We start from the raw sequence: 570 nt of genomic DNA on the forward strand, positions 1-570 counted from the left end.
AACTTTCACGGTAAATGAGGCTGATTTTAGAAAGTGACATTACACGATCTAATAGTGGTTGTGATGTTAGCACAAACTTTACTTTTTTTATACAAAATTAGAAATCAGTATGTCTCTCTTTCATAAAGCAAAGAGGCAAATAAGGTATAGGGAAATATTTTGTTAAAGCGATTGTACTCTGCCTTACCGGGCCCTTTCTCTTGTTCACGGTAACAGAAGCAAAACTCATGTGATTGATTGTTGACACAGTGGAACAGAGGTATAACTGTCAGATTTAAAGAAATGTGATGGTTTCTATCTTGATTTAAAAGCAGATAAAAACCTTTCCCAAAAGCAGCAGAAATTTTTGAGTAGTTTTGGGTTTGCATTCTAAAGGATTTTAGAATGTCAGTAAAATTTATTCTTATTAGGTAGGCATTTAGTCTACTAGCTAAGTCCCAAATTTTTGTTTAGATGTGTGTCATGAGGTGCAGGAAGAATCAAATTGCTCTCATAGAAATTATTTGATTATCGGAACTGGTAAATGTTAACACTCAAAAAGCAGGGCAACATACAGGCACTTATTCAATG

The sequence above is a fragment of the Penaeus monodon genome, chromosome 29, assembly GCF_015228065.2.
Source record: "Penaeus monodon isolate SGIC_2016 chromosome 29, NSTDA_Pmon_1, whole genome shotgun sequence".
Taxonomy (NCBI): Eukaryota; Metazoa; Arthropoda; class Malacostraca; order Decapoda; family Penaeidae; genus Penaeus; species Penaeus monodon.